The sequence below is a fragment of the Neopelma chrysocephalum genome, unplaced genomic scaffold, assembly GCF_003984885.1.
Source record: "Neopelma chrysocephalum unplaced genomic scaffold, ASM398488v2 Primary Assembly neopelma1_180, whole genome shotgun sequence".
Lineage (NCBI taxonomy): Eukaryota > Metazoa > Chordata > Aves > Passeriformes > Pipridae > Neopelma > Neopelma chrysocephalum.
In genome coordinates this window covers 931,097-942,282 of record NW_020897842.1, presented here as the reverse complement: position 1 = coordinate 942,282, position 11,186 = coordinate 931,097, and the positions used below count along the sequence as shown (strand labels likewise).

Below are 11,186 nucleotides of genomic sequence, written 5' to 3'. Positions count from 1 at the left end.
CCCTGCTGCCCCTACAGCCCCTGCTGCCCCTACAGCCCCTGCTGCCCTGCATCCTTTGCTGAACAGTCAGGCAGAGATGCAGTGTGGAAGATTCCTCCCCTTGGATCTGCTTCAGGCTTGGTTTTCTTTTTGGCTTTTTCATTCCCTTGGGTCCAGGGTGTTCTGTGCCTGGGCTCTGCCTGACTCTTAAAAAAAAAAGCTTAAAAAAAGAAAAAAGTGCTGCAACACATGATACTCGAGAGCTCTCTGGTCCTTCTTCCTCCTCCTCTCCAACAGTGCAACAGTGGGGTCTGATTTTCCAAGGAGCTGTTTGGCACCCCCTGATTCCCTGTTTCTCCCCAGTTTTGGTTCAGGCTGAGCTGTAAATGATACCCCCAGGGAGCACTGAGGAATTCCAGCAGAGCCCACAAATCCCACAGGACAGGAGGGGGCAACTCCACCCTCAGAACCCCCCAGATGAACACCCTGACCAGTGGTGCCAGCACCTGACCAGGTAACAAATGCCCCCCCAGGTCATTAAGCCAAAATGGGAATATCCAGGGCTCATAGAGGAGAGAGGCTTTGCCAATACATTTTAGAGGGGGGAAAATAGTCAAGAAAGGAAGTATTAATAGCTTTGAAGTAGCATTGCTGTTCTGTGCCTGTCATGTATCCTATTAAACTTCAATGGAAATAATTTCCAGGGATGTGTGATACGGAGGGACAGATATGTGAGTCTTAAATCAGATTTTTTTTTCCTGTTTTCCGCCTTTGCCAAGTCCCTCTAAATCTTTGCAGTTGTAGAGAACAGCCTAAAAGCTGCTAACAGTTCCAGCTACAGAGCATAACACTGAATAAGGAGAGTCGAAAAGTTTCTGTCAAAACTGTGTTTAATGGAAAATAGAATTTTGATAAAATAGCTTTTTCACCAAAAATAGCTGCTTTCCACGGAGAATGTTGGTTTTGCACTGCAATATTTTGACAGAAATTTTAAAATCTTGAGCTGAAATGCTTACAGCTGTTCGAGTCCGTCTAGTGCCACTCATATTTCTTCACCTCCTCAAATCTGAGGTATTTTGCCAACTCCTTGGTTTTTAACATTGTGGTATTGGGAGTTTTTGTCAAGCCCACCTCTACATTCATGTCACGGGACTCCTGGGCTTGTGTTTAAAGAGCTGAGTTTTCTGTGGCTTTTGAAGCTGGAAGAGGAAAAAACCTCTTGGAAATGTGATCCAAGAACATCAGGAATTAGAAATCAAAGGAAGCAGATGAAAGTTCTGTTTTCTTGTTTCAAATGACTCTCAAGATTTTTCAGCCATTTAAAAGTATTTCTATATGAAAAGCGTTGTCCAACCCAATCAATTATCCCAAATACATCCCTCTGATGGTGCTTTTTTTGCCTGAGTTGGAAACGCGTGTTTTGTGAACCAGATTATTTCAGGAATGTTAAAAAACCCACAGGAAAAACACAAAATTGATGTTGTGTTTTTTCTCCTGTTTGTCAAACTATTTGAACTTCAGTGTCTGTTGCAGTTTCCTTCACTGAGGTTGTTCTGTGTCTTTCCCAATCCTTCTCTCCACTTTCTGCACCTTTTCCAGTTCTGTTTGCCTTTCTGAACATCATGGAGTATTTTTGTTTTCGCGGAGTTTTTTGTCACAGCCCAGAGGTGCAGCTGGAGTTGGTGTCTCCCTGTGTTCAAATGACACAGTTGTGCTGATCAAAGGGGAGGGGGAGGGAGGTGAGAAGGGAAACCTCAGGTCTGTGGGCAGGAACCTCTGTTTTGTGTGTGCTTTCACTGGCAGAGACATCTCATTTCTCATCTCAGCTGTGGGGGCTCCTGCTGGGAGATCCCTCCCTGATTCCCAGGGGAGGATCTGCCCCGGAGGTGTTGGACTGGGATCTGCAGGTCCTGCTGTCCCTGTTTGCTCCAGGGCAGTGCTGGAGTGAGGGGGTGGAATAAAGAAGTGAAGGTCTCACGAGCTCACAGCTTTCTGGCCAGTGCTCCCTGGAGCTGCTTCCAGACTGGCCCTGGAGCCCCTCCTAGGAAGTGCTGTTAACTCCAATATTCACTTCTGCCATAATAAAGCCCTTTTTTTTTTGTTTGCCTGGGTTCTCTGTTCAGATGACAATGTCCAAGTACCAAAACTTCATTCTAGTGAGCATCTGGAAATCTCAGGCTGTGTCCACACTAGTAAAGTCAAGGATGCCTGGGAATGTTCCCGGGAATGTTCCTCAAACGTGGAACATGATACTGCACTGCTGAAGTGCTGGAATGTTGCTTGGCAGAATTTTGGCCAACGCAGGCTGATATTTTTCTCAACTGTTCCCAGGTAGGGACTGGAGTTGGAGACTGTTCCCAAGAAGTGGTTTTACATCCAGTCACCCGGATTCAGAGACCCGAGAGGTTTCTCACACAGTTTTGTGTCAGCTGTCCTGGATGTTTGGGGCCATTCCTGTGCACATTTAATGCCCTTGGGATGAGTATCTGCTGCACAAAGTTAAAATCTGGCTGAGCCCTCCCCCCTCTGCCTTTCCTGTCACCTTTCCTTTCCCCAGAAGGAGGGGGCACAGCTGAACGTGTCTCAGGAGGTTGTTTACACGGTGTTTATTTAAATTATGCTCCTGTGAGTGTCGTTGGAGCTGCCTCTGTGTCAGTAATTTCCTTTGATCAGTCAGAAATACTGATTTAAAAAAAGGGGTTCACGGGCATGAACTCTCCTGCAGCAGCGTGTGTGAATGTGTAAGGAACTTCTGAACAGTATTAATTATTTTGTGATGTGCTGGCTATAAGGGAAGATCAAAGATGTGCTGCTCTGGAGCTGTGTTCGTGTGTTGGGGGAAGTTCCTGTCCCCAAAACACGACAGTTTTGAGAGCTGATCTACAAAGAAGTGTCTTAGGTTCACCTCTTTGTTTGTTTGAGGGTCCAGGAAAAGCAGTGTAAAATCCAGGCACTTGTAAGTTGTAAAAATGGAACAGGTATGGGCTCAATATGCAGAATGGAGGCATCCTTTTTTTCCTGTGGGTTCATCAGAAACCAACAGTTACTGTGGGTTTTCATTTTACAGGGTTTTTTCTAATTATTACCTTGATATAAGTAGTTGGATTTCTAGACAATATATATTTGTATATATATAGCACATAATTATAATAAGGTGATCATCCAGATTTCACATGCACATTCGGAACAATTTGAGGTTTGATTTGTCAAAATGAATTAAAAATGATGGCTCCCCTTGGGGTTCTGGGTGTGAACTTGGGGACTGAGTCTGTGTTAGGTTCTGGTAGAACCTTAACCCTGTACCAGAGCCCAGAACTCCTCAGAGAGGGCCCCTCCTGGGGGCTCCAGAGCTGGAGCACCGAACTCTGCGAGTCCAAACTTCCACAACAGTCCCAGAGCCTGGAAAAGAACATGTCCCAGCCCCACTGGGAACCACTCTGTCCCTCACTGGAGATGAAACCCTTCTCAGGGTCTCCAAGCCTCCCTGGTGACTCCCCCTGGGCCGGGGGAATTCCCTGCAGGGGGGTGCAAGTGTTGAGGAAGGAGCTGTTCTGTAGCTGTGAAAGCTCGAGAAACCAGAGAGGGGCTTTCAAATGAATTTTCAGGTTCATTCACAGCTTGGCCAAAGAGCAGCTGTGGGAAACAAACCCTGTGAGAACTGAAAGAGGGGCTGGGCCCAGCCCAGCTCTGCTGGGAGGGAGAGAATTGGAGCGTTTGAGGGCTGGGGAAATGAAAGTGCCCTGGGCTGGGTCTCACACAGCCCCTCCTGCAGGGCTGGGGCTCTGCTACAGAGGAGTTCTCAAGATACAGGAAAAAGAAAGAGTTGTTTTAGATTTCCTTTAGCCCTGGCATGTCTTGAGAAGGGAAATATTTTTGTTTGAAATTTCATTGCTAGTCAGCAGTGGCTTAATTCAGAGAGATGTTTTTGGAGGCAGTGGGTCCCCAGAGCAGTCACTGAGTCTGCTGGAGAGGGACAGGAGTGTTCACTGTGTGAGGAGTGAACAAAGGTGTCTTAATTGTTGTCCCACCCTAAACTCAAGGGCTCGTTTTTGGTGCTGGGATCCTTCTGGGAACTGGTGTTCCATCACAATGTGAAATATGGATCGTGCTTCCCTCATGGTTCTTCACTTTATAACCTAAATTTGCGGATTCATTTGTTCCAACAACTCATGAAGAATGAATGGGAGCAGACAGTTTTTTAAAAGAGCATAATATAAATTTGATTGCACTTTGAAATCAGTGCCATTGGGATCCAGATTTCTGAGGACTCATCAGTGCTTTACATCCAGTGGCTCAGACTGGAATGAGACACCTGTCCAACTTCTGAAGGTCTACGATGACTTTATCTTTTAATTGCCCCTCTAATGACGGGGTGGGGTTTTTCAGGCCTGCCTGTGTGAGTGATAACCTCATCTCCTGTGTCCCTCCCCAGCTTTATCTCTCAGGCACCGAGTTCCCTGAATGAGTTTCCATTTGTGCTCAGCCAGATAAGCAGCACCCTTGGAATATCCCCTGGCTGACGCAGGCAGCCCGTGGGGGGAAGTCTCCATCAGATTAGAGCTTATCAGGCTGCACAAACACAGCCCAGACACTTGTGGTACCTCCAGGGTTACCCTGAGGGTCAGCCTGCCCGGGGGTCACCCCCTGTCCACTCAGGGAAGTGTTCCAGCACGTGTTTGAGTGAGAGAACAGTCCCTTCAGCAGCTGTGCAGCAACCCTTGGGCTCTGCCAGCTCAAAGATCAGAGCTGGAGGGTGGCTGATTTATCATCTAAGGATGAATCTGCAGGACAGAAGGTGGTCGGGGTGGAAATGGGCTCTGCTGCTGCACAGCTCCATGAGGAAAACACCCATCTGCTATGGGAGGAGAGGCTGGGAGAGCAAATCCTGAGGAGCTTGGGAAGCACTGGAAGATGGTTTGCTGCAGGGAGGGCTCTTGTGCAGATGCCCCGTGTTGTGAACTCCCCCTAAATCAGATTTAATGCAGGAAGATCACTTATGTAGTGGATAATTGAAATATGGCATAAGGGCACAGGAGTGGAATTCATGCTGAGGGGGGAAAAGGAATCCACGGAAAAACTCCATCAATGGGCGGGTTGTTGCCAGGGCAAAATAGCATCAGTTTTACAGTAAAGAGATGTTTTATACTTCATAATGTCCTTGTGTTGTAGAAGCATTTGAGCTGTCTGAAAATACCAGGACAGTCAGCAGTTTGAGCTCACCTAGGACTTTCTTACTCATCCCACTAAAAGTGCCAAGGAAATAAAGCTATTCCTTTGTATCCTTCCAGAGAGGGCAGGAAACACTCCTGGGTGTTCAAGAAAAGCACCAGGATGCCAAAAATTCAGGGGACTTGAAGATTGCAGCCCCATACCAGGAGCTTTGGTGCAATCCCTTATATCCCTACCAGTGTTTAACATCCCATTGCTTCCATCACTGGAGCTGGAGATAATGAACAGTCAGACCTGAGACATTTGAGTCACCAAATGAGGAGGTTGAGTGAACTGTCCTGTGCTGACTGTGGTTCTGTGACTCTGACCTGTCACAGCTCCTGGCTGGGAGCCTTGGCAGTCCCTGCCCTGGGGTGTGTGGTTAATCCTTGGACTGTGGGATCCCTGGGCCCGTCTCCAGTGGGGCAGCCACGATGCCAGGCCTTGGGGTCACACCCAGCCCCATTCAGCCCCAGCTGGTCAATGATTAAAAGCTGCTCTAGTAAATGATTGTGTCGTGTCCCGACCTGTAAAACATTTATAACACCTGAGAATAGTTCATTGCCTCCATATAAACTGCTTCTAACCTGGAAACGTGGTGTGGGGCTGAGGGCAGGGACAGGCAGGGACAGAGGGACAGGCAGGATGTTGGGCCTCTTATTGAGATCCACTGGATCCTTGTGCTGAGGGAGGGATGGGAGATCCTGCACAGCTCCATGAACAGAGGGAGAAATCCCCCTCTGTGCCTGGATTTGAGTGGGCAGGAGCTGGAAGTGTCAGAGCCCTTTGGTCCCTGATGCATCCAGGATTTATCCTGAGGATACACATAAGATGGGCTTGTGGTGACTGGCAACTGGAAGGAAAGGGGGAATGCTGCCTGTTCCAGTGCTGGAAGGGCTCTGGGAGATGTGCTGTGTTCCCATAACCTACTTGTGTGGGGTGGAGGAGTCAGTCCCTCCTAATGCCCTTCTCTTGCCTTGACATCCCTGGTGTGACACAAACCACTTGGGGCTGAACCTCACACTCCCTTCCATCCTCCAACTTCTACCCAAATGTGAATAACCAACAAGATACCAAAAGATGAGTGACAGAAATCACAGCTATCTCTCAGTATAATTGTGATGAGCAAGTTTTCCTTTATTTGCTCATCTTTCATTTAATATTGTTGTTGTCTCAACGAAACTGGCAATGGGCATTCTGCCCAAAGTCGTGTGAAAGGATTGCAAAATCCAAAACAAGGCTCAAGGCTTTCTCTTGGGCTCCCAAAGCTGTTTTGAGGCTTAAATGGAAAGTGTGCAGGGAGGAAAGAAAAGCCTCCCTGGATGGGCCTGACGTGTCCTGGGCTGCAACGTGAGCTCAGTGGGGATTTCCAGCAGGAGCACAGCTCCTGCTTCTTGGAGGTGGAACTCAGCCTCTTTCATTATCAGGTCTCTGGGTGGGTTCATTCCTTCCCCATGGAGCTGGTGATTTATCTTATTTGATGGAGAAATTGCTATGACAAAATGCTAAAAGCTCTTGCTCGGGGCTATTTTTAATCTACTGTAGGTGAAAGATCAGAACACATTTTTGGAAGATTTATGTGTCATACCCCTGTGCTGGGTGGGATAAATGGGAGTTGACAAAATACAGGGCACAAGATTTAAACCATTGCCCTCTGACATCCTGAGGCATCCCAACCATGTGTGATCACAGTTGTGTTCAGCAGGGGAAGGCTTTGCTCTGGGAGCATCTCAGATGCTCAGCAGAGGTGCAGAGATGCAGTCCCTGTTCAGTCTTTAAGCTTTATTGGTGGTGATCAGTAGTTAAACCTGCTCTCAGGCCTCTGTGGGTTTTAATGCAGAATATTTTCCAGCAGCCTCTCCGTGCTGGTGGTGTTTGTGCTCAGTAACACAGCCCTGTTCTGTGGGGAGGGAGAAGCTACTTAATGACAGTTCAGCTTGTGCAGACTCAGCGTTTTTTGCTGATCCTTTAATAGTCCAAACTGCTTCCAGCTCTGGGATCTCTGTCAGCTGTGTCCATTTCTGAAACAGGAGCCCTGACAAAGGCTCTTGACAAAAGCCCTCAGAAATTCCAGGAAAACCTTTTTTCACATCAAGTGTGAGCCAGAGCCCAGTTTCTGCAGCAGTGCAGGAGAGGGGCAGGGGGAGGGTGGGTGCTCTGCCTGGGTCACCCAGAGCACTGGGACAGCCCTTCCAGAGCCAGGGAGAGGGATGGAGGGGTGAGGCTGAAGGAGTGCAGGGTGACTGGAGGAGGGGGAGCTGAAGGGGAGGACTGGGCTGGCTGCAGGCTGAGACACTGCTCTGGGCAGTGCCCAGGCTGGAACCTGCACATCCCGGGATTTCAGTGTTTTATTGCTGCCTTGGGGCTCTCCAGGCCTGCCCTGCTGCCCCTGCAGGTTCAGGGCTGGGCTCTGGCAGTGCTGAGTGATGTTCACGTGCAGTTTGTGCTCCCCAAATGACACATCCTTGTGAGGCCACATCACCAATTAACGTGTGGATTTGTTCTGCATGTGCAAGTCTTTTCTTGGGCAGGGAAGTGTCACAGAGACTTGGCTGAAGGAAAAAAGGAAACAGTTTAATCTTAAATTGTAATTGTCATCCTCTGGCTAATGATAAGCGATATTATGGCCTGCGTATGAGCTGTAATTAAGCAGTGAGACACAACAAGGTGTGTGTTACAGGCAGATAACACAGTGCTTAAGAGCCAGTGACCTGCACAGCACGTTATCTCCCAGCTGCACGAGCCCAGGGTGTCACTGGGGCTCCCCAATCCACTGTCCCCTCTCCCCTGCCCACAGGCTGCTTTTGGGGTGCAAAAATGGGAAGAGGGTTTGTGTTGGATGATTTTTAAAAAAAGCTTCTTTTTTTATAGTTGTCCATTTCTGCTCAGACAACAAACTAGTTGGGAACATCCTGGGGCATCATTCCCTGGAGTTCTGGGGGTTGGGCATCACCTCAGGGGATGTGCTGGCCAGGGAGTGTGGGGTGAGCAGGAGGGTCCCACTGCTGAGCCAGCACCAGACCAGCACAGCTCCTCCTCAGCTCCAGGGTTTCATTTTGCTGTCCCAGATTGCAGAGGGAGCTTTGGGCTGGAATGTGGTGTTGGATGGAGCTTGTTTCAGAGTGGGATTTGGGTTTTGGTTGGAATTGAAGGTTGGAAGTGTGAAGTTTGCACTGTTCATACCAAACCTGTCCCGTGGAGGTGCCATTGCCCTCGGGAGTGTCCTGACCAGGCTGAGCAAAGTGTGGTGCTGCAGGAATGAAATCCAGGGTGGAACCAGCACCAAACTGAAGGGGGTGAGAGCACCTGAGTCCTGGTTCCTTGAGGACAATCCATGGTCTGTGTATAGTGTAGGAATCCTAGAAGAAAACTGGAAACCCCAGTGACTGAGACCTTCCAGTGGCAGAAGACATGGAACAGGGTCAGCTTTGCCCTGCTGGGCCCTGTCAGGGTGCTGCTGTTTCCCTTTATTCCTTATGTTACCCCAATGAAAGTTTGCAGGGCAGAACACTTTGATGTTGATCCCATTTCCAGTTTAAGCCCCGTGGATGTGGATCTGCTGCCCCTCAGTACTGGGCTGCTACAGATAAATGCACAAAATTAATGTACAGCGGATCCAGTTGCTGTATTTTGTTCCTGTGTAACAGCCTGTCTCACACTTGTTTATTCATGTTTTTTCTCCCCCCAGCCATACAAATCAGAGTGTCACTGGGATCCTGGTAAACAAACTGCTGGCAGTTTATCTGGGCAGAGGGAGGAAGGCAGCAGTAAGGTAAGGAGAGAAGCATTTCATCTGATGTCTTTTAGCCAGTAATTGCCAGAATATGCATGGATTGATTTCCCAGTTTTTGGGTACTGTTACCCACTGAAAAGGGTGGATTCTTACTTGACTAAATGTGCAAGGTCTGAGCAGGGTGGGAGGTCAATCCTCTTGAATCCTGAGTTGTGCTGTTTGCTGTCAGAAGCACAGTTTGGTTCTGGGGGTTGGGATGGCACTGAGCCCATCTGGACCCTGATTTCAGTGGCTGTCCTAGATATTATTGTATTAAAAATATAAATAAATCGAGTTAGGCTTAATACAAGAGCAGAGAGACAAGGCAGGGGCCAGAGCCAGCTGTCTCTTGCTCGAGTCCTTCCCCGAGTGCTCCTGATTCCAGCTGTGCACTGGGAATGCCTCTCCATGGCTGGGATAATCCATTCAGAGCAATTACAAGGGATCCATCACCAGCAGGGCCTGAGCCAGGGCTGCTGATGTGGGAAAAGGGATGGGAGGGAAGGAGGGAGCAAGGGGAGGGAGTCAGTGCCTCCCCCAGGGGTGTTTGCCCTGGGAATGGAGCAGTGTGGGATCCTGGGCTGGGCATGGGGGCTGTGTGTGCTGTGCTGGGCAGGGCAGTGGGAGCTGCTGCTCCCTGGAAACTTCCTGGGAATCCACCCACAGCAGTGGGACTGGGGTGGGCACGAGGAGTTCAGAAATTCCCACACAGAACATTTTCTCCAACAGCCCCAGGCCCAGGTGGGATCCCCGTGTCTGCTCACGGCCTCACATCCCATCCCACGTCCTTTCCTTGGTGTAGCCTTGGGGTGGGAGCTGGAGGAGCCAGAGGACTGGGAGCTGGGCCAGGACGGCTCTGGGGAAGCACTCAAAGCGTGAAGCTCTCCAGGTTCCACCTCGAGGAGCTGACTCAACAAACACAGAAGTGAATTGCAGACCATGAGCCAGAGACCCCCCAGATCCTGTGCAGGACAGTTCTGGTCCCTCAGCCCAGCCCAGGGACTGTGGAAACTGTTCCCTCCCAAATAAAAGTGTGTGGGAATTTGCAGTGCAGTCAGGTAGGCTGGAGAGCACATAAGCCAGCTCATAAAAATTCCAGGGGCGTGTACGTCACCCAGCTGGGGTTGGTTGGATTCTGCTCTTCCCTGGCAGTGCCTGGAGCTCCCTGAGATCACCGGGAACACTCCGGGGCTTCTGCCGCCTCCCCGATTCCCGGCACTTTCCACACCTTTGTCCCTTCCTCGCAGGGGGTTCAGGTCTCATTCCCAGTGTTCTGGGTGTTATATTGAGTAAATTGAAGTTATTCTGGCAGATAGTAATAAAATTATTGTTAATAAAATTTAAAATAGATAATTTTAGTTAGGAAATCAATAAACTAGTAATTTTCAAAACTCAGTTACCCCCATAACCACAAACACCCAACAGTTGACCTGGGCTTTCTCAATTTGTGTTGTTGCACTCAGAGGTCCTTGGGGATGGAGCACAGAATGATGTTTGCAGCCTCTGCTGTTACCAACCCAAATCTGGGTTGGTGTTTATTTTGCAGCAGGAATTCCATGGGAAGTCTCTGGGAAGGACCAGCAGGGGAAGGATCAGCTCGTTCCTTCAGGGCCAAGTCCTGCCCTGCACCAGCTCCTCCAATGGTCCCAAACTCTGAGTGATCCCATGGAATGCTGGGCAGAGGAATTCCTACGGAAAACGTATTCCTTGTGTACGGAGCCTGTGGAACCAAGTTCCTCTGAGTGTGCTGCTGGAGAACATCAGGAACCTGGATCAGATGTGTCAGCTGTGCAGAAGGTAACTGCCAATGAACTTTGAATTTTAGAACCCAAATTCCCAGGAGCAGTGGGTGGGATCTGGGGCCCAGGAGCCTTTCCCAAGGGAATGACGTGGGGCTGTGTTTGGGACATGCACCCACCCCTGGAGAGCAGGGCTGACTGAGGCACAAATAAGAAGTTTATTTTTCAAGCCCTTTGCTCATTCTCTGGCTTTTCCACTGCTCTACGAGGGCACCTCAGAACCGTCCCGGGGCTGTGGAAATTCTGCAGCCACTTCTCAGAAACCCAGGAGAGAATTACTCTCACATATGTTTCCATCTTCTGCTTTTTGCATTTTCCCCTCTTGCATTTCTTTTTCTTTGGCCCGGGACAAACTCCTCTGTGCTCACAACTCTCACCATCCCCAAGAAACTTCACTCCAGTGTCCCAGTTTCCCCGGGCAGTGGAAC

At 49.2% G+C, this 11,186-nt stretch overlaps 1 long non-coding RNA gene across 2 annotated transcripts in view; it reads left to right on the top strand.

The window, feature by feature from the left end:
• LOC113976728 overlaps positions 1-11,186 on the top strand; it is a 91,011-nt gene that overhangs the window by 78,898 nt on the left and 927 nt on the right. Inside the window, exons 4-5 of one of the 2 annotated variants that reach the window (XR_003537153.1) lie at positions 8,876-8,959; positions 10,509-10,756. This is a non-coding gene — a long non-coding RNA (uncharacterized LOC113976728). Of the gene's footprint in view, positions 1-8,875; positions 8,960-10,505; positions 10,757-11,186 lie in introns of both variants that reach the window. The other variant, XR_003537152.1, reaches the window with a different exon arrangement.